This window comes from Canis lupus, chromosome 2 (genome assembly GCF_048164855.1).
Source record: "Canis lupus baileyi chromosome 2, mCanLup2.hap1, whole genome shotgun sequence".
Lineage (NCBI taxonomy): Eukaryota > Metazoa > Chordata > Mammalia > Carnivora > Canidae > Canis > Canis lupus.
Window position 1 is genome coordinate 6758150 of NC_132839.1, and position 22409 is coordinate 6780558.

The window sequence follows — 22409 nt, forward strand, 5'->3', positions numbered from 1 at the left end:
AGTCACAGAGAGAGAGAGAGAGAGAGGGGCAGAGACATAGGCAGAGGGAGAAGCAGGCTCCACCCACCGAGAGCCCAATGTGGGATTCGATCCCGGGTCTCCAGGATCGCACCCTGGGCCAAAGGCAGGCGCTAAACCGCTGCGCCACCCAGGGATCCCGGTTTTTGTGATTTCATCTGAAGTTGTTGACCCATAATATAACCTCAGTATTGAAAGTTTATATTTCCTATCCTATAATTTTATTTGCACAGGTTCCCCATTCTTGAGGACATATGTCATTTTCCTCTTTGTAGCTCTCACATCTAGAAGGTGGGAAGAATCCAAAATATATGCATTGTGTGAATCTATGAAGGGATATGTAGTCCATGATATTCCTTTAAAGAAATGTCGTACTTTTGTTAAATAGCTTCATACCTCCTGATCTTTTCTCATAAGGCTAGTTAGCTAATTTCCCAAGATTCAGCAAAAATGGAAAAAGTAAATTAGACTCAAGCTTGCAGATTGCTAGTCAGGCACCTGGATAATAGTAAAAGTCATAGTTGATAGGATGGGCATACAGAAAAACTGAAAAACGCTTGAGTGTGACCTGTTGTGTAGCTCCCCGAGACACACTGGTTTCACCCGGTATCCTATTACAGAACAGATTGGCATTCATGTAGGTAGACATTTTGAGCTTTAATGGAAGGGTAAAATTATATTAAATTCACTCTGCTTTAGAAAGCAGAGATGTGTGTAATATGTTTTAGAAATATTTCTATTAAAACGGTTACTTTCAGTGCCTGAAAAGTTAAGCTTCAATTATCTGCAAAATTAACATATGTGTACAGATCATTCCCCATCAATGTCAGATTAATAGTGTTCTGCTGATTGCCATTACAAGTCATTCTTCCACCACCTTTTAGTACTTTTTCCCTACCACAATATGCTGCAGAGATTAATAGATTTTTTTTTAAAGGAAGATTCCTTTTAGGAAAGGTAAGATCTACTTTAAAATTAGCCAAAGCTATCCTAGACCTGTTTCATGAGATCATTCAAACTTTTATACTGCACGATAAGGTCAAGGAAATTCCCAGGCTCGGCCTGGCATCAGTGCCATTGAATGCACTTGTAATCTGAGCCAGACATCTGTGAGTGAACTCAACAAGCCCCAGGGCAGGAAGGCTGGCATTTTTCCACCTGAATGACTATTTAAGTAAAAGCAGGACAGTGGAGACAGACAGGGTAGTCTGTTCTTGCATTGGTGTTGGCTTCAACATATGCAATTTGTAGATGGGCTCAAAGGCTGTTCATTTTCGAGAAGACAATGCTTTTATAGAATATAGTGATCATCAAAAAGCTGGAAGAACTATCGTAAAGTTTTAACTATATGAATAATTTAGACTTTTCCTTAAAGCTTTTCATTCATACCACAGCTCTCCCCTTCCCAAATAACCCACTACGTCATTTACCACATACATAACATACACATACATAACATATATATTTTAAGCAACATTTTATTATTTATATATTATAATATTTTATTTAATTTATATAAATTATATTTATTATATTATATATTTATATATAATGTATATATTTGAAGCAACATTATATATATTATATATATATATAAAATATATTTGTATATTTTAAGCAAGTCTCAAGTTCCTTTTGGTGACTTACTGGGTTAAATTATCAATAGCCTGATGAATATTGAATATGAATGAAAAACTAACTATCAAAAAAGCATTATACAGATGTTTTGATATTCCTGTGTAAATTATAATCTAGAAATTTGTAAGAAAGTGAAAAGTTATTAATGCAGTGTAAAAGTAGAAAGTAAACAGGAGGCTAGTTTCAGTAATAATTTCTGAGAGCAGCTTTAATATATTGCTGTGAATAGTAGTACAGGTTATTTGGTAGAAGTGAGAGACATCAGGGTCAACTGGTGGCAAATTGTAGAGGGGCAGTGGTCATTGACTGCAGAGAGAAACAACTTACTACATGGGACTTTATTTGGGGCTATGTCCTACCAGTGTAACTCTCCTTTATTATTACTTTATTTTGAGGGTAAGAGTAAAATCAGGTTTGTCTTCAGAGAATAAGTATTTTGGGCTTTAATCAAGGTTAGCCTCGTTGCCAGTTTTGAGGAGACTGCAAGGAAATGCTATCTGCCTGACACTTACAGACATTAGAGGTCTTTAGCTCCTGGGAACAGACTGAATGTGGGCAAATCCCTTCTCCCGAAAGTGGGGATGACAAGTTCCCAGGCCCAGTTAGGTCATTGCCAGATAACCTGTAATGAACCTCTGCGATTCTCGTCTGATTTTCCTAACTGCTTGTTTTCCTGAAAGGTCATAAAATTATTGAATATCAAATTTAAATCTGAGGTTTTATTATTGCTATTTTAAAGAAAATAAGAATCTGATGAAATTTATGTAGAAAGCATGGAATTAGAAGGATACTATAATTTTCATCAAACCCTTCATTTTGCATGTGAAAAAAGAGTTTAAAGCATAAGTAGTTGTTGGGAATTTTAACCTTTCTTGGTTTGTGTTTTTAGTCCAAAACCATCTTCTGAATATCTACCAATTTTCCTAAAATAAAGTAGTTGCACGTGTCTTAGGCTTTGCCAGCCATTGGTCACCTTTTTCCTTCAAATTTTTATATGTTCTTTTCATCCTAATTCTGTAGTGGAACAAGCCCCCACCAGCTTTACTGACACAAATTAACTTCTGTTAGCACATTCTGAGTTACTAGGAGTTTCAAGAAAGGCCCCCAACTCACACACACAAATTAGTCTGTCATTGAAGTAACTGTGTGGCACATGCCCTCTTTTTCCCTACTACTTTGACATTTTCTTTTTAATATCTGATCTCGTGAATCCTCATTCTTGGCTTAGCTGAGGATTTGATCTACAGAAAAAAAGCCAATGGTAGTTTCAGTTAGTCCAAATGCCCTAGTCATGACGGTACAAAGTCATTTCTGTGTTTTCTGAAAAGACCAAGAGAATGACCTCCAACAGGCCACAAGAGCCCTAAATGATACTGTTAATCAGATCCAACACAAACAAATAGAAATCAAACCAATCTAAATATACACATATACACTATATATATACACATACATATACACACATATATACATATATAGTAAGGCCAAGCTACTCAGATAAAGAAGTAGGTCTGTAAAAAAATCCCCAAGATGTTACTTTAAATAAATAGATGGTCTCAGAACAGTATTTTTACAAGAACAATAATAATGAAATTCTCTCATAAAATACAATATTTCTGATTTGGGTACTAAATGAACCAAATGTATATAACAAAAAGGACAGAAAAATTACAGAGCAAGTTCAGAAAAATACTTTCCTCTGAGGAGTAAGGAAGTGAATCAGGCTAGGGGATGCTGATCAAAAGGACTTTTACCTAATGATTTTTTTTCAGGAATTTATTAAAGTATTTCTTGTGTTATCTTGTGTACACCAAATAACTTTTCTACCTATCTTGCTGAGCCCTTGAGAATTTAAGAGGGAATTTTAAGTGGCCATATGATGGGGACAAGGTTCAGGAGACTTTTTTTTTTTAATTTACTTATTAATGTATAATTACAGATTATATTCTGATTATCTTCTTGCAGGACACAAGCAAGTAGGTAGGTCTTCTTGCTCAATATGTCTCTTTTTTCCATAAATGTCTCTTGGGAAGTAAGTTGCAATATCAACTTCGGGGAGTTTCTACTGCACCAGTGTTAAAAAAGGGCTGCTTCATTCAAACGTACCCTCTGTTGGGCAGTGTGCAGAGACTGATTGCACCTTTACATATCATCTGGAGTAAAATGGGGGTAAAAGAATTTCTTGTCTAACCAGAGAATCCCTTGCTTGAGGACTGCAAGTGCAGATGGCCTGAATTAACACTACAATTATTCAGGGAAGCTCAGTCTTGAACAAGTTTCTCCTGAATCTCTATAGTACTGTGTTTTGAATTAGGAGCTCCAGTGCTCTTGGTGATACACCAGAGTAACACTTCTTGTTAAGTCCCTACCCCTCCCCGCTCCTTTCAGTGAATTTTCCCTTGTTCTGCCTTCTGGTTCTGGTTCTGGATCTCCTCCTCTCCCCAGTCTTGGTCTATAAGGGGCAAGATCCCTGATGAATAGAAGACGAATTTAAATATCAACTCCTACTTGATGAAAATTTAATAGTTTGCTTTTGTGCGTTTGGTTGGTTTTGCTCTTTTAATAACCTAAAATAAGTATTTCACACTCAGTGATGAAAGTATCCCTCAGTTAGCTGTAATTTATTTTTGACTCCAACCTCTCTCACTCAGGGAAGGAATTTTTTAGGCAATAAGGTAACAAATTACTCTGAGAATCTGTTTAAAGATTTAGGGTCTAACTCCCAGGGGAAAAACATGCCTATACCTACAGTACACTCATAAAATTTGGCAGAAGCCTATCCTTATGTCTGCCCTGATATTAATTAATCTTCAGTTAAATCCATCAAAAGTAAAATCTATAAATCCAGGAGCCCGGGCTGTCTTTTTCTGTAATATATCCTTAATGGCAAGCATAGTTTCCAGAAGCTAATAGGCATTTAATAAATGTTAAATGAATAAATCAGTGCTCTCATTGCAATGGAATATGATGAGTATTTTTTACCCTATTAATACCCAGAATTTATTGAATAGTAATAGTAGACCATGCAATGTACTAGGCTTTTTATATGTGTAACTCACATTCATTCTGGAGTCAGCATCTGTCTGTTGTTACCTGGAAACCATTCAAACCACTCAGTTTCATCAGCTACAAGGAAAAAGAGAGTCATTCCAATCCTTACTCCGAAGACGCTAAAAAAAAAAAAAAAAAAAATGCAGTTCATAACCTCTGGCAACATTTCTCAGTACCTTAATTTTCACAATTTGAACTTCTCTGAAACTTTTTACTCACCGATAACATCTTAATTTCTCTCCCCCGGAACTACTCTCTACTTATTCTATTTACTTTCATCCTTTTTTGTCCTCAGAATTTAATAATTTAGATTGGCTTAATCTCTTTATCTAAGTAATTTTCTTTCTCTTCAAGTGTTAATGACTCTGCCTTTTTGTGCTTGTCACATTATACTGCAGAAAAATTCATGATTTGTCTGAGGAAGATCAGTTCTCTACACAAGTTGGAAGAAAGAGGAGGGGATATGTGGAAAGAGACAGCATTCTGTTTCTGAACCCTAAATAACTGTAGGCTTTCTTAACATCCTTCTGTAAGTTAACACAAACAGAAGCTAAAAGATCTAAAGCTGCTTGTCCGTAGACTCACTAAAGGGCTACAAATACCAAGACTCATCCATATCCATTTGTTTAAAAAAAAAAGTTATTCTTTAGCACCATACTTTACTACCTGCTTGAATAGTATTCATTCATTCCATACATATTTAGGGTTATCTACTAAGTATCATGGATATAAGACTGAACAGAAAACTATATAAAAATTCCTAACCTTGTGGATCTGATTTTCAATTAGGAAATATAAAATAAAGAGTAAAAATAACAATTACAATGTATAACATTTACACAGTGCTACAATTATAGAACAAAATAAGGGGGTGTCTGGAGAGTAGGGGATGGTGAAGATAATAAAGTTTTACATAGATCTTTTGAGGTCATCCAGATGAGAAGGGGCATTTGAGCAGGGACTTGAAAGAAGCGAAAGCAAGCCAGAAAAGATAACTCCAGGAGGATCATTACTGGCGATGGCATTGTCACTGCAAAGTCCCCGAGTGGTTCTAGTTGAGAAAACAACAAAGAGGCTATGATGGCTAGAGTGGAGGAAGCCAAGAAAAGCGTAAGGTATCCAAAGGTATGAAATATTTTGTGTGTTTGTGTGTTTTCCTAAGTTAGTGGCACATAATTTTATTAAGTCCTCTAAAGAGCCTTTGACTCCAAAATACTAAATTTACTCCCTTCAAGAAAAGAGTGTTGGTAGATGGTTGGGGTTCTCATCTTATGCACATTAGCTGCTTAAATTTATGTATTATTTGCTCATTGAAATCCTTTACTCTCATGTCTAAGAGTACATGCTTCTGGAGCTCCTCATAGCTCTTGGAATTTGCAATTTATTTTCATCATGAGCTCATATTTCTCAGCCTGCTGTGGTTGGCAGATGTTCATTGAAAATCTAAATGCAAGAAAAATTAACGAATCCAATATCTGGAACCTGTTTATATAGCAACGAAATAGAATATTGTGAACCAATTTACATTCAGTATGAATCCTGCAGAGAATTGATCTATACATTGGCTTTGAACACTTGTCACAAGTTTTCCAAGACTGATATTTAAAACAGGCAGGCTTTCTACATTCTCATCATTCTGTCCTTGTCAAGTGTTAACTCGCCAAAATGGTATCCCTGAGTTTTTAGTTGTTCTTGACTTTTATATTTTTTTTTGTAAGAAGTATCTACCTGAGAAGTGTATTTTGTCTTGGGAAATTATAATTAAGTATATCATTCATTAAGTCCCATTCCCCCTTATGTGAGTACCCATTTGGTACAGTTCTTCTAGAACTCAGTGTGAGGAAAGTATTTGTTTTACACATTAACTTTCATGCTATTATTTTTGTTGTTTTTAATGAGAACAACCTAAGGCCATCTTGTAATTTTCTTACCTGCCTGCCTGTCATCTGTAGAGCTTTTGTTTTCTTACCTGCCTGTCTTCTGTAGAGCTTAAAACTATATTGAATAATTATGGAAAGTCTGTAATATAGAGGGTAGAGAGTAGGCATGGACATCTGTGAAGGATACAGAAATTGATTGGACAATGATCCTATTTTCACAAAGCTTGCAGAGAAGTGTTACACTTCTGTGTAAACAGTAGTGGCATAAGAATAACGTGATAATGACTTTAGTGAGGTTAAGGAAAGAGATAACCTTCAGTAGTGGAGAACTGTAGCAATTAACTCTTAAAAATAAGTATCATCTTTTAAAAATGTTTTCCCTTTCCGTCTTTTTATTCTGTATGCCAAAGCTAACTTACATCCCTTTCACGGATAGGTAAGGGATATATCATTGCTTATAAAAATTGCAAACCCTTATAATACTTGCAAACCCATATCATGATGTCCGTATCAGGACATCACGCATACCCATAATCTATGTAATTTTAGAATTTGTTCCAAATTATGTGTAACCAAACACAAATTTACTGTCTATGAATGATGAAATAAGAAAAGAAAAGGGTTTAAGGAACTTAAGAAGATCTTCTGGAAAAGACAAAGTAACAACCTGTTTTGGATTTTATAATTGCTTACTTTTCTGGAATTGCAGAAATGAACCAGGTAAATTATGGGGTCAGATGTTTTCAAAGGTCTCTTTGTTACGCTATTGATTTTCCATGTTCTAGTAAGAGAAATCACTGTCTATGCCTAAATCTGTATGTATATTGACAAGGGAAGTGTGTGCAGTAGTGTGTCTTCGTGTGTCTTTCTGTGTTTCTATGAGTCTGACTTCTATGTTTATACAGGAATATTTGCCTTGACTGTAATCTTGAATTTTATCCAAGATTTGGTTGGCTTTTGAGTAAGATTTGACTTAGTGTGAAATAGTAAAATCAGCAACAGGACAAAAATAATAAAAGCATGCTTTGGGAAATAAGAGAAACTAAAACAAATGTTTTAAAGTAGGTGGAAGTAATTATGTGGTTTCTCATGAAGTAGCCATCTTCAGATCCTCTATGCAAAAGATGGAATTTTGGTCATTTCCACATTTAAGATTCCGTTTTTTATACATTAAGAGGACGTGTTTTTTCATAAGACTATTATTTGTCAAATATCTCATTTAATATCAGAAAGTATAGTTTGCTGGGCACCACAGTATTTACATGAAACCTCTATAGAGGTAGATTCTTTTACTTCTTATCATGGATAACAGCTAGATGTTGTTGATCAAATCATAATTAGTGGTTAAGGTCTGACTTAGTTGACCTTTAGCATTATGGCATCATCCTAGTTTCAGGATAAATGAATGCAAACCTCATGGGCTAAACAGTTTTTATTATGTTATTTATATATACACATATACAAATAAATATATATATATATAAATTATATATTTTTACATTAAGTATTATATTTAATATACCCTGATTTACATATCTATATCTATATATCTATATCTATATCTATATATATCACAGTTGCTAACAATTTCTAAATCAGTGTATCTAGAGACTTTTCTTGGCCCACATTTGCCAACCCTGCAATCAAGGCTCAGCTTCCCGTTATGATTTAGAAAGCCTGTTATAATGGCATGATTCCATAAATGTGATAACCACTGCTAAAGGAGCCTTGGCTAGCTAATTCATCTCATTTCACAGTTTGGGGAGGGGGCAGGGTAGCTATGTTTAGAAGTCCTTTAAAATAAGGGCTCCATAGCACTCTTTTTTGTCTACACAATAAGCTCTCCGTGATGAAAGAGGATCTTACATAAAATACATTTATGATCTGAAGAGTACATTCTCATTACATTTTTAGATCTCCATTTCAAAGACATCAGGCTTACTTTCCTCTCATGAAGTAAGACCTCTCTAAAGAGCATCACAAATGGGCTGTCATGCACTGAGTCATAAACTGCATATTGGTTGATTAGAGAAAAATAAAAGGTAACGTTGGGATTTGCTCCCCTGGACGTTGGTATTCTTATCACTGACTTTTGCCCTTACCTGTCTTTGGCACCTCTCTCAGCACCCCATCTCATTTCTTTGAGATCAAACTCGTATAAAACATCCCTGTAGGTGGCTTTATTCTCATGGTAAGGCTTCTGAATTTGAGTTCTTTGTTTCACAAAAGCCTGACAAATTCAGCTTTCACTCAGCTTCGGAACACGGTTGTTAACCAACTATACAAGAATAGTAAAAAGCTGACAGCTGACAGACTTTGCATAGATTTTATCTGCGAGTAGATGTTTCAAAGAATTTGAGCCTGGTGATTTAGATGAAAACTCAATTAATTTACACCATATATTGTTATATCTATCAGCTGCAGCCGAATACCTAAAGGTTGAGGAGATTTAAGGGTAGGTTAAGTGAACCTGAACAATAAAATTTCTTTGTATTAAAAGAAAGTAATTTGAAAATATCTCTCAGTCATTTGGCGACTTCCTCCAGAAAATCAGTAATATCTCGGACATGCGTGTCCCATCTACAAACAGCTGTGGTCTCTGTCTCCTCTGTTTTTAGCCATTCCTAAAGAAAAGGACAAAACAAGTAAAAGTAAGTAAGTTGCTGGGTGAGAATGGAGTGCAAAAATGAGAGACTTGTGCTTTAAGAAAGAATGCAAAGTGGACTTATTAACAACAAATACATTATTGGAAAAGAATAACCAAAACTTGAACATGGAAGCATGAAAGTTAACAACTAGTGAAAACACAGCTAAGTATTTAAACAAAATGTTGTGAGATATTATTAGCATGAGCATTGTATAAAAATGTCATCAGTTGTGGAAAACATCTAGAATTTATACGTTGAAAATCAGACACTAGGTTAGAAAGAATATTTTACCAACACCAAAAATATCGATTAAATGACAAGGCATAAATTTAAATGGTTCTTCCAAGAAATTATATTTCTCATAAATTATGGCAGGTTTTAAGTGTTTGTGTGCATATTTTTCCAGATTACTTATAAGTAGTGGGGAGAGGACTGGGATGGGAGCAGGTGGTTGGCAATATTTTGGGAAAGAAGTTAATTTTGAAGCAGCTGCTGGCAATTTTCCTACAGTATTATTCATCATTTAAAAAAATTAAAATGATTATAATTACCCTGATATGTCACATCATATGTGACTGAAAAGAGGAAATGATGGAGATAGAGAAAATGTCCATATCCCTGAAGTAGATGATCATTACTTTATAAACTCCTGAGTGACAGGCTTCCATGTGATGTACCTACGGATGAAACTCAGGTGAGTAATAAAATCGAGCAGAAGGCCTGCAAGTGCCAGTGGCCACCTAATCGGAGCTCATTTAGTGATTGTCATCACTTTGTAGCAACCATGCAGTTAATACCCAGTGTATTTGACACCTGCTATGTTAAATTAGTACTTGCAGAATTAACACCTGCTGTCAGCCACCCAGCAGGAATGTTGCTTTCTTCAGAATAAAAGGGAAATGAATTATTTCCCTGGAAATTTGTGTAAATTATTTTTGTGGATGGAGAATTACTTGGAGAGATCTTGGGACTGGAAGTCAAGATTCTTCATTTTTTTTTATAGAGTTGGCACTGTTAGTAACTCAAAGTCTTTTTCTGGCTGTCAGAAGAGAGGTCTCAAAGGTGAGCTTAGTATCACCAGAGTGTGTTTTCTAGAGTATGGAAACCTACACAGATGTAAAGTCATATGTTAATTGTCCACTAATAATAGTAAATTTTTTATTTTAAATTTTCACTGACTATTTGTTAAAAAGAAAATCTTTATCTCCAGCAGTTCATTTTCTCATATAGCAGGGCATAGTATAGTTTTTATTGGTAGTTCTACCTCTCTGTTAGTAGTGTATATAATATTACATTAATGTCTTTTAAAAAATGTTTTATCCATTATCATTGACATTAATGTTATGCAGTTACATATTATAAAATATATATACATCTGCATGTGAAATAGGCAAATTACTTAACTTCCGTAACATGTTTCCCTGTACATAAACAATAATAATAATAGTATTATATAATAAATAAAAGCACGTATAATATTGTACAGTAACACTTTCCTGAACAAACCTGCAACATGCAAAGTAAACAGCGTAAAACAAAACCAACCATGAACGCCATTATATTGCAAGAACTTCTACTATGAAACTATAGAAAATAATGAATGTATAAAACTTGAAAGTTACCTTGATTTGCTTATTAATTTTGATTCAGTAAAACTGAATTAAATGCTGTAGGAAATACTGCTAAGTATGGCATGCAGTTTCTGATTTCATGTGCTTAAAATACCATTGGAATAGGAGTTTTATTATTTCCTATAATTCAAGGAAAATTAAATAAGTACTCTGAAGGAGCAAACTAATAAAGAAGTAGAAGTTAGGAAAGTTTTATTTTGAGGAATAACAGGACATTTATTAAGAACTTGGAATTGAAGCAGGAAAGTTGCATTACTTCTAAGCAAGTAACTCAACCTTTTTGTGCCGGAGTCTCTTTATCTATAAAATGAGGACGTGACAATATCTGTGACATATTAGCAGGAGGATTAAGTGTTTGGAACAATGAGTTCCACATATTAATGTTCTAAAGATGTTCATTAAATAATTGAAAAATGGGGAATTTGAGAAAGGCTTTATCAACAATTTTAATTTGAGGTGGGCCTTTGGGAAATTATACTTTCAATCAACAGAATCAATGGGAAACAGTGTGAACATAAGTAGAAGACTTGGAAATGGCTGACCATCTGTATATTTGTGATAAACCATATGGGAGATAAATCTGGAAGGCGGAATTCAGGTCTACTCATGGAGTCCCTGAAAACCTTGGAAGGATGCTTTATACTTTACAATCTATAGGTGATAACAGTCATTTAAGGTTCTAGAATGAAGTACTTCTTGTTTTCAAGGGAAACAGAAATCAAGGACATTTAGGAAATTTAGCAAAAAAAGGTGTTATCAGAAAGAGGGTTAGAAGACTAGCCCAACAACTATAAGAGTTCCTGGTCTCCTGTCAAAATCTAAGGCTCTTTAGTAATGATTACTCAGATAATTAGGCATAAACAAGCCAGTTCCTAGAATCCAAAATTTAAACCCATATGACTTCTTTTTTGTTTTGTTTTGTCTGATACTCGGGCCATTATTATGACCAGCGGACACGTTTTCAGTGTTGGCCATGTGGGAAAATTCTCTGTCAGGAACTCATTGGTACTATGATGTGATGGCTTCAAGATATTAATATATAAAACTTGAAAAACAATAAAACTTGAAGAAACAACAGTTTTAGAGATTAAGTTGCCACAACCCTACCACTTCAGGTAGTTTCTAGAAGTCTTCTTGACTAGATTGACAGGATCTAGTTTTAGGACATTTCTGCTCTGAAAGCTATTTACAATGATGGAGAGAAGTAAGTTTTTGGAATTCAGTCAAATTCAATGACTTTAAGTCTTAAATCAATATTTTTCTAAAGCATCAGAAACCTAGAGTTAAAGACCAGACTGGGCAACTTCTCTTTGCTAAAGTCTGACTGAGAAAAAAAGGAATTAATTGAGCTGATGTTAATAGAAATGATCGTCCCAGCAGAAAATGACAAAAATCCATATCCAAGCATGTATCAAGAACCTCAGAGGGAGCATATCATGTAGGATGACCTTAGTAAAGGAATAGGATTTTGGTATACTACAAAACTAATTATTTGAACCTAGTCCTTCTTTTTTCTTCCTAAATGTGGGTTTAGTCCCATGGATTTCATGTGCAGTTCTTTTAATGCAAAAGTGATTTTATTAAACTCTGAAGTACACTGGGGCATAATACTGTATTATTGGGAACCCTCTCTTAAAGATTATTACATAGCTTGAGATTCCTGAAGTGGTACTTATGAATCACCATGACTAGAAAAAGAATTAGAAGTGTCACAATGGCCTGGTGGAGCTCTACAAATTTCTAGAAGCACAAAATGTAGGAAGTATACCCTGTTGACCCTCAAAATAATTGGGGCATTTTGCAGAGGGCTAAATTGCTAAAGTTTCAGCAAATGGAGAGAACTGTCCTAAATTTTGATGTAACACGTCAGCGTGACCACTCTGCCCATTAGACCCTAGAGTGGATTTCAGTCTCAGTTTGGATAAATTCAAAATCTTATAATGACTTACAAGGCCAAACTCAACTGGCCCCTTCATTAACTTTCGGTTTTCATTCCTCCTGCCAGGGCAGCTTCATGGGCATCTGACCCATGTAGCCACTCACAGCCTGTGTTTGATATAACACTCTGCTGCCTTCTTAATGACTTTATCCCTCAACACGTGATTTATAAGTGAAGTCCAATGGCTTATGAAGCAAGTGAGGAGATTCACACAATATGTCTACTGTTCCTTGCAGCCGTTCCCCCCTCTGGTATCCTCATATAACCTTTGCAGTGATCCATGAACACAGAATTCCAGTCCTTGCATGGTGCCTGGATCTTCACAAGATCCAAAGGGAGAAGAAGGTAGCTGTGTTGTGTCTGTGACTGTGCAAGCAGAATCGTGCTGACAGTCCTAAGAGGCAGCTCTTCCATTTGAACAAGAACTTACTTTGAAAGGAAAAAAGGCAATGGTGTTATGTTCTAAGAAACACACATGACTAAGGAACCCTCTCATTCCTTCATCCTCATGTTCCTATTGACATGAAATACTCCTATATTAGCTAACCTTTTACACTAGAGATGAAGGAAGAAGGAATGGTTATGACATGTCAACCTATCGTTTCTTTCCTTTTCCGTCCATCTTTACTTGTCATTAAGCTGAAGGTAGAGAGGGTTGGGAGAACTTTTGTATATCAGGAAATGAAAAATAGTTGAGTTTGTTATGCTGTTCTGGTGTATCTACATCAAAATACACATGACCTACATCAAGATATACATCTCATACATGTATGAGATAATAAAATGCATATTGTGTAACTTCAGTGATTCCACATATGCATTCAGTGTCCTTACATTTGTATTTAAAACTGCTGTTATATAATATAGTCTATAAAAGTTTAATTTTTCTTTACCTAGGTCAATATATATTTTTTTAAGATTTGTTATTTATTTATTCTTGAGAGACACAGAGAGAGAAAGTGAGAGAGAGAGAGAGAGAGAGAGAGAGAGAGAGAGAGAGGTAGAGGGAGAAGCAGGCTCCATGCAGGGAGCCCCATGCAGGACTCAATCCAGAGACTCTAGGATCATGCCCTGGGCCAAAGGTAGGCACTAAGCCACTGAACCACCCAGGGATCCCCCTACCTAGGTCAATATTAAAAAGTAAATAGGAAATAATGTGACAAGTCAAGAAAGACCATGGGAAGAAAGGAAAAAGTTTTAAATACAGTGTCCTCTCCAGTACTTTTTTTCAGTTGTTTAAATAAGGAACTCGACATTTTCATTTGGCATTGGGCCATGCAGATTTTGTAACGAGGCCTACCAATTCCTTTCCTACTCCCCAACCCTAATGCAGCCATACTTGTTATCTTGCTTGCCTTCAAACATGCCAGGATTTCTACCATTATAAGGCCTTTCTATTTCCTCTTGCCTCTACCTGGCATGTTCTCTTTCCACATGTCCATGGCAGGCTTCCTCACTTTGGTCTCATTGTTTCTTCTAATAAAACTTTCCTATAAAGTCTACCCTGTCCACTCTGTTTAAAGTGTAATCTGTCTCAACAAAGGAACTGTCAATTAGTTTTTCTCAGAAATTTATGATACTTATTTTCTAACGTATTATGTACTTTTCTTAATTAGCTTATTGTCTGTCAACTGCATAAATATTTATTGAGAGAAGGGATGAATTACCATTAAAAACAAAGTCTAGGGAGATACAGGGTAAATTATTCATGATTTTCCCTATAGGAAACATCATTTTAGCCAAATGGCAAGTTACAGGCCTCTCAATTTTAAGTTAATATTCAAATTAAGATCAAACTTGGTGACCAAATGGGATCTTAGGCTTAATGGAAAATTTTAATTTTTTGGAAAGCGAATAGATTCATATGCTACTTGTGGAATAAAATCTGATGAAGACAAAAGTTAAGATTATTATTTAACTTTAAACCTCCTACCTATTTGAAGTCTCTAACTTTTTAGTTTTTACTTGAAATTAGTGAGCAGTAAGCATTCTGAGTGGCAAATGGCAGGTGTTCATTGTAATTTAACAAAGCAGGTGTCAAATATTGTTTACTGGGGCTAGCTGCTACTCTTTCTGGAAAGCTCTTTACTTTGGGGTTTCTCCTAATTAAAAATATCTAGCCATCACCTGTCAACTTTGTCTCCATGGAACAGTGAAACCTTCGGGGAACATGACTTGAGCAATCTTTCAGATAAAGAAAGGGGGAAAATGCTATTAATTATTTAGAAATAATTCTTTTTCTACTGTCAGAATTATAGCTGCATAATATAATTCACTTCTTCTGGAAAAATATTGTTCGAACTCTGATTTGGTACCATCTGATAAGTAAATTAAATCCCAAGGATGTTGCATGAAAGACAGCCAAAAAAGCAATGTTAGATTATTAATTTCACATATCTTGCATTATTCTGTTTTCTATAAAACTTCAAATAACTACATACAACTAATATATTCTAAGAATAACCCAAAGGGACATATAAAGGTCAAATTTATAACTTAATAATGAATTGTATTTTCTTGTGTTTTCCTTGTATTCTAACCATAGGATGATACTAATTTCCAGGTAACTGACTTCTTTGGATCATAGCTTGTATTCACTGCACCATGATTATAGAATTTTAAGGACTTTATATATACTATGATTTATGTTGCAAACATAGAGCATGGAGCTTCATCTTTATAAAATAAAACTTGGTTATTGGGACCGGTTTCTTAGAGAATGGTGTGAAGTTAAGGAGCATTTTTTTTTATTTTAGTAGCTAAAAAAGATTTATTGAAAACTTTTCTTCTGTTTATTAAGTATAAAGTCAAGTTTTTGTTAATTTCTATCTTGTCATCTTTGAATTCTACCCAAATACATGCAGCTATATTTTGCTGTATTTTCTTAACTATATAGACCTCAATTGTTAAGTTCTATCAATTTCACAAAATATGCATATTAGATTTAGCCATAAAAACCTGATGATATAGACACTAAGTATTTAATATTGAACCTAATACATCCTTCCTAGGATTAACTGAATATTGATATTCAAGTAAGCTTGGTTCTTCATTTGTTCTTGGAAAGGGTACCTGTAATAATATACCTAGGGAAAAATGAACTGAATGGAGTGTTCTAAAGCAAACTAAACAAAATTAGTAGAAATCATTTTCTTTTAAATCAATCAGTGTTTGGACAATAAAAATGTATTTAGTCACCTCACTCTATACTTTTTCATGGACTTAGAGATTTCATACTTAATTTTTCAGGCTATGAGCTATAGTAGCTGAAGTCACACATGCACACACATTCACAAATTGCCATTACATTGAAACTAAGCTCTTGAGAAACATGAATTATATATCTTCAGCAACAGGTATGAGATCTATACATAGGAAATCTCTCGAGGTATTTGAATTGACGTGAATTAATTTAAACAGTTTTTTGAAATTAGCAAAGACATTTCCCCCCAAATCCCACTAGCCCAAAAGGAAATTTAGAAGTGAAATAATATCCAAAAAAGTAATCAGTTTGGTTCTATAAACACACTAAATATAATCTGAAAAGGACAGTTCCGGAACAGTAGAGCAGGTTATTAATTTAATTGAATGTTTAAGTCCATATTGTTTCTTGTTATCTTGGACTTTTTCTTTATGTAGTTGGATACAAACTTGATATTTTGTGGATGGTATTACTTTTAAGTTATAGGAGTTAGTTTTTTAAATTCTCTGCCCTGTAAGAAGCAGTGGTCTTGATTTCAAATAGTCAAACACATCAAACATAATAGGCTTCATCCAGTTCAAATTCACTTAGAATTAAAAAAAAATACACACAGATCTGAGAACAAAAAAGCATATACATTAATAGTGTAATAGATACCTTGTGACTTCCAGGCACAGCTTCTGGTGTCCCCGTCAAGCTGAACTGGGACATGTCACAAAAATGAGGCTGACTAGGTATGCACTAGCTCATGTCAGCGAAGCCATCAGCTTGGGATTCTTTGAGCTGTCATCCCTAGTTGGTCATACAGCCTCTAATGGGATGTACTAGCTCCCATTATTCAGTGTAGCTACACCTTTTTCATACAGGTCACTCATTACATAATAAATGGTATTTACAGTGTGAAGTGTAGGTACTTGGTTCTATACAAAATCTTCAGTTGGTTTTTTATTCATCTCGGATCTGGTGAATTTCTACCAATCCTGGGAGTTAATGTTATGAGAAGAAATGACAGAAAAATATATCCAAAAATGCTCCTGATACTACAGCAAAGACCCCAAACCATTGCTGACACTTCTTTTGTGAATGTAAAATATGTACAGTGTGAAATATGACTAGAAGGTCCACTAAGATTTGAAAGAATTAAAATAGATAAATTACTTCTTTACATTTTAGAATCAGTTTATAAAAATCCCAGAGTTTGAAGAAGTAAAGCCTTCATTTATTCTAAGATTAAAGTGATAAAATTGAAATTCTAAAAATTGTTGCTGCCTTCATTATTATTAATGGTATAATGTAAAACTGATTACTTTTATATTGAATAATTTAATTTTCAAAGAATATATAGTAATCCAACGTCAAGTTGAATATCATATTGCTTCTATATAACAATGCGTTTAAATATATAAAGAAATTATAAAAAAAGAAAGAAATAGAAGTAAAATTGTACATATACTTTCCTCTCATAGATTTACAAGAAAAAAAAAAGGTCCATTGCATTACTTCAAAATGTACTTTCATGTAAAAGCACTAATTTTAGGAACTTTATTTGATGAATTCTCACTGGTTTATATTGACAATATACTTCAGGGTCATCACTGTTACTGCCTCAGAGAGCAAACCCATTCTTTTCAAAATAAAAAAGTCAATTTTGTATTCTAAAATCTTATTAATTGTATTGTTTATTAAGTATTTTTCTAAAATTTATATAATCTTTTATTATCAAAATGAAACATCTTAATTTGAGTAATAAGAGCTTGGTGTGAAGAATCTTGTTTTTTCCTCTCACTTTAATTCAATTGTTAATTGAATTAACAAAATCAGAATGAATTTAATAAATTATCCTAAGAAATTCTATATTATAATGACTTTAAGATGCAATAACCTGTTGAACAGTACAATCAGTAACTGTATACTAGTCTTTCTAGTAAAATCACAAAGCATTTCAATATGGTGAAAGTAGTTCAATACTGAAGTTTATAAAGGTATAATTTTATCTGATTTTATCTTCTTACTGCCCACAATAATGGCCTGGTTATTTTATTCGCTTAAATATTAGAACTACTCACTTGAATCAGCTGATTATAATAAGATTGAGTGCTTAGTATCTGACATTAAATAGCCAATCCATTTTATTATAGAGATCCTGCCTTAGGTTCTTCTTATAGCTATTAAAATTTAACTTGTCTTGTAATTTAGCAATGAGGGATCTGTTTAATCAGTTGTAATAATTTTAAGTGACTGTGTTTGACAAGCAGTCCTTTCTGCTTTCAATTAGTCCCTAATGCAGACAGCCAGATCTGATAATTCAGAAGTGTTTTGTTTTTTTGTTTTTTTTTAACCTGAATTATCTGGTTTGGTTTACTGCATTGGCTGAGTTAATTGAAAAGTCGCCAAATATCCACTTCATGCTGTGCTGTGCTGACAGGCAATAACATATTTGATATACCAAATGATTTCATGGATAAATATGATGAAAACAAGACACTTTATTGCCATATTTACCTTCAGTCCTTCAAACAAAACATGGCCCCACAAATTTGGTCTCCCATTTTGGTTATCATTGTAATTATTGCCATTTGCCAAGACCTAACTGATGAGTTGACAATTTACAATGATTATGTAGGTCGATAATTTATATTTTTTCTAAAAGGATAATTTAGAGAAATTATTCCCTTGGAAATGTATACCTAATCATTTAGAATCAATTTATTCATTTAACTTACTTTGGAAATTTGGTTATTAGATGATCCTTCCAGATTATTTATGTTTCTATAGATATTTCCTTCACAGTGTTATTTTATCACATTTGTTTCAACTAATACAAACACTATTCACTGCTCAGTTTTAAAAAGTATGTATTACATAAGAATATAGCATTTTAAAATAAGGTTTGTAGATAAATTAGAGTTGCTTTTGCTTCCCTTATTGGTCCTTTTATGAAGCTTTTCAACACATAAATATAATTATATTGGCATTAAGAAACTATACATGCATTTAAAAAAATGGTATATGTCATAATAACAGATTGTTGAAAACTACAGAACCAAACTTGTTGAGAGGATGCTAACTTTCATGATTTTAAATGCTGACTTTCATTTTTATAGAAGGAATATTCATTTTAACTCACTGAAGCTAAATTTTGTCATTTCTTTATTTTCTTAAAACAAAACAGAAGTTGGCACTCGTGAAAGAGGCAGGAAAGTCCAATCTTACAGATGTTTTCCCATTTGATGAGATTATGTGGGAATTCTGGGAGCTATGGAGGACAGAAATACATGGGCCTTCAGTCTATACTGATCACTGTTTAAGTTGTCCTGGACCTTGACCAGTGTGTAGTCCTGGGTAATTCCCAAGTCAACAGCTATTCACTTCCACTTTATCATGAAAGTAATTTACTAGCTCGCTGTCAGCCATTAGGTTTTCTATCTGGGAATCAGACTGCAGTCCAATTTTCTAGCCTACTTCAGGGCATCCACATCATATTTGAAGGTGAGTTCTCTAATAGAGAGCTTTCCATGATGTATTAAGTGAGATGTGGGTTCCCTGGTTGACATTGATGAAAAGAAGGAAGGGTGGAAGTCAACAGCCCACAGCAACTTTTTTTTAAAAACACGGTTCTCTATAAATAAACATTTTTAAATCAAATTCTTACTATACTTCTTTATGAGAATCGATCCCTAACTGGGTCTTTGCCTTATTTTGAAAATACCCAATGGTGAGTTTCTTATATTTCACATGATATTAGCTAAATATTTTAGCTGAAACTCCTATGTTAAGAATCTGCTTCAGTTCCTTCATCTGAATAATTAAGAATATACTTTAAGCATCCTTTGTGAAGAACAACTTCTTAGGATTATTGTGAAATTAAACATAAAAGTTGTTTTATGCTTGAAAAATACAACTTTAAAAATTTTTTGATTTCTTTTTCCCCCAAAGCTTTGAACTCCACAAGTGGTTAAATGACAGGAAATGAAGATTGGACATTGTAGACAGTTACTCTCAGTTATAAATCTGAAACTTGTTTTATGTTTCCTTTCCATTTTTTTTTTCAATTATTCTCACTGTAGGCCCTGTGCTCTATGATTTGGCACAGATTTTTAACATGATGTTAATTTGTAACTGTGCCTTAGCAGGAAACCTGATTTTTGTCTCTGATTTCTTAAGTTTTAATATTGCACAATAGAGAATCTGAACATTTGGACTATTTTGTCTGATTAACTTTTAATTAGGATCCACCTATCTTATTATTTCAGGTACTTAATATGTGATATAGTAGGCATTGCTAGTTGCCTACATGGTCTCATATTATTGTTATATATAACTGTTGCTTGCTTTTTAGGAGATTATGCTTCCTTGTGCAAATGGTATCAAACTAGCTTTAGACAAAAAAAGAAATGTGACCAAAGGGGATATGTTTTCCTCAAGTATAATGACAATAAATTACCAAATTTTTAGTCTATACATTAGTTAACTTTTTATATGCACACATACAAACACATAATCACGTGGATTACATGATAATTATGTTTTTTAAAATAGACTAGCAATTTCTGGATTCAAATAGAGAAGTGAAGCCAGTTTATGAAAACCTCCTTCATATAAAATCTGATGAAATTAAAATATGAACATATAAAATAAAACTAGACCAAAGAAAATATCAGGGACTCCCAAACTAAGGAAAATAATAATTACCATAAAATACACTTACACATGTTCTTTATTGAAAAAAAGAGATAACTTCAGAAATCAAGATAATTCTTAAAGCAGTGCTGGGAATGGAAATAATTTGCATGGAAAATTTGAAAGATCTCATTTATACCCTTCCTTGGTCCTGTGGGAAAAGTAGAAGCCCCACAGAAGAATAGAATTCTCTCTAAAAACCACGGACTTACAAGAAAAAAATAAACAACCGTGACCTTTGTTTTTCCTATTTTAATAGGACAACAGAAGGAAGGATTAGAAAATAATGATGATTACACTAACCTATTTATTTAACAGAAGAAGAAGGTTGGAGATTTGTTAAATTCTGATTAGTATGTGGAAAGTTATGAGACCATTGTCCTCAACCTAACCCAGAAAGCAAGAGAGATATGCTACAAAATCATAGCTATTGTGAACTTACTAGAGAGCAGAAGGGCAAAATAAAACCAAAAACCTGAAGAGCTAAAATGCAGAGAGTGACTTTCCAGGATGGAGATGACTTGCAACTCTTCAGCCCATTAGAATAATGGGACAAGGTGGAGTCCATTAGACATGGATCTCTAGAACATATGAGTTTGGTTAGATTGTTAAGCAACTTTCATTCAGGCTCTAAAATCAACTATGGCATTACAGTGAACTATCCAATAATCACATCCTAAAGAACAAAACAGAGATATAAGTTTAAAAGAAAAATAATATAGTAGGAAAATAAGAGTAGCTAATCATAAGGAAAAGATTGCCAAATCATTAATGTTTGGATTGTGTTGATAAAAAAGAATCCTAAATTACCCCAATCACAGAGCAAGTCTGCAGCTATTTGTCATTGTTTTCTATGGAGCATTCCTGAGTGAGTGGAGATATCAGGTGGTAAGCCAAAATAAAGGACAGAGTAGGAGAGCAGGAAAACATAACCCCTGAGATTTGTGAGGGATCTTCTCTATCTACAAAGCAGTGGAAACTGAATGTTTTGTTTTGTTTTGTTTAAGATTTTATTTATTCATGATAGACACGGTGGTGGGGGGGGACAGAGACACAGGAAGAAGGAAAAGCAGACTCCATGCAGGGAGGCCGACGCGGGACTTGATCCCAGGACTCCAGAGTCTCGGCCTGGGCCAAAGGCAGGCGCTATACCACTGAGCCACCCAGTGATCCCTGGAAACTGAGGTTTGAAGACATATCAGAAAAGCTAATCCAGAACAGGCAATGCAGATTTTTGTTTATAGGCAACTGTACATGGGTCATTAGTATTTCTGCATAGCATATGATCAGAGAAATTACAGCCTTTTGTTCTAGATTATCTTTTAAAGAATGTTTTATAGCAAATAGCTTCAGAAGGGAGAGATAGCTGTTTGTGTCTAAGGAAAGGGCTGATATTTTTTTTTTTTTTTTTTTATGATAGTCACAGAGAGAGAGAGAGGCAGAGACATAGGCAGAGGGAGAAGCAGGCTCCATGCACCGGGAGCCCGACGTGGGATTCGATCCCGGGTCCCCAGGATCGCGCCCTGGGCCAAAGGCAGGCACCAAACCGCTGCGCCACCCAGGGATCCCAGGGCTGATATTTTGATGTCCAGAACACTAAAGATAAAATTTCCCTTTGGGTCAAAGGTTCTACAGATTTGGTTGCAGCCATTATACAAATTTGGGTTTCCTAAGTTCAATGTTACTCAGTTGTGATGCACACTGACTGTGTATGTTGCATCT

The 22409-nt window shown here is 34.4% G+C and overlaps 1 long non-coding RNA gene across 14 annotated transcripts in view; it reads right to left on the reverse strand.

The window, feature by feature from the left end:
- The window catches only part of LOC140611795 (uncharacterized), a 148669-nt gene that overhangs the window by 89749 nt on the left and 36511 nt on the right, over window positions 1–22409 (reverse strand). For 12 of the 14 annotated variants that reach the window (XR_012013037.1, XR_012013050.1, XR_012013028.1 and 9 more), the window contains exons 2-3: window positions 8690–9211; window positions 4716–4826 (exon numbers count right to left, since the gene is read on the reverse strand). This is a non-coding gene — a long non-coding RNA (uncharacterized lncRNA). Of the gene's footprint in view, window positions 1–4715; window positions 4827–8689; window positions 9212–9786; window positions 9913–14932; window positions 14990–22409 lie in introns of all 14 variants that reach the window. The other 2 variants (XR_012013056.1, XR_012013040.1) reach the window with 2 other exon arrangements.